The sequence below is a fragment of the Atta colombica genome, unplaced genomic scaffold (assembly GCF_001594045.1).
Source record: "Atta colombica isolate Treedump-2 unplaced genomic scaffold, Acol1.0 scaffold344, whole genome shotgun sequence".
Lineage (NCBI taxonomy): Eukaryota > Metazoa > Arthropoda > Insecta > Hymenoptera > Formicidae > Atta > Atta colombica.
Window position 1 is genome coordinate 448,284 of NW_017259453.1, and position 291 is coordinate 448,574.

General features: G+C 24.7%; 1 protein-coding gene across 1 annotated transcript in view; it reads left to right on the forward strand.

The window, feature by feature from the left end:
- The window catches only part of LOC108690650 (prostaglandin reductase 1-like), an 11,319-nt gene that overhangs the window by 7,772 nt on the left and 3,256 nt on the right, over nt 1-291 (forward strand). The gene's annotated exons all lie outside the window — the stretch shown is intronic.

The following is a 291-nucleotide window of genomic DNA, read 5'->3' on the forward strand; positions in this document are numbered from 1 at the left end:
AGTTAGTTGGCACGAACTTTCCGGACAACCCAACACATTAAATTCTATGACTATCAAAACTGATTTAATGTAGTAACATTATGCATGCATCTGAAGAAGGCCTAACCTTAAGGTCGAAACATTTTATATATATATTTTAATTGATTTTTATAATTGACTAGTATAATATCTTCAAATTTGTAATTTCTTGGTTGTTGAATATGAATTTATATGTTAGAGTCTTACTTGCCTTAGATTATATTTATTATTTACTTATATAAAGAGTTTTTTATTATCATTAATTTTAGTTTT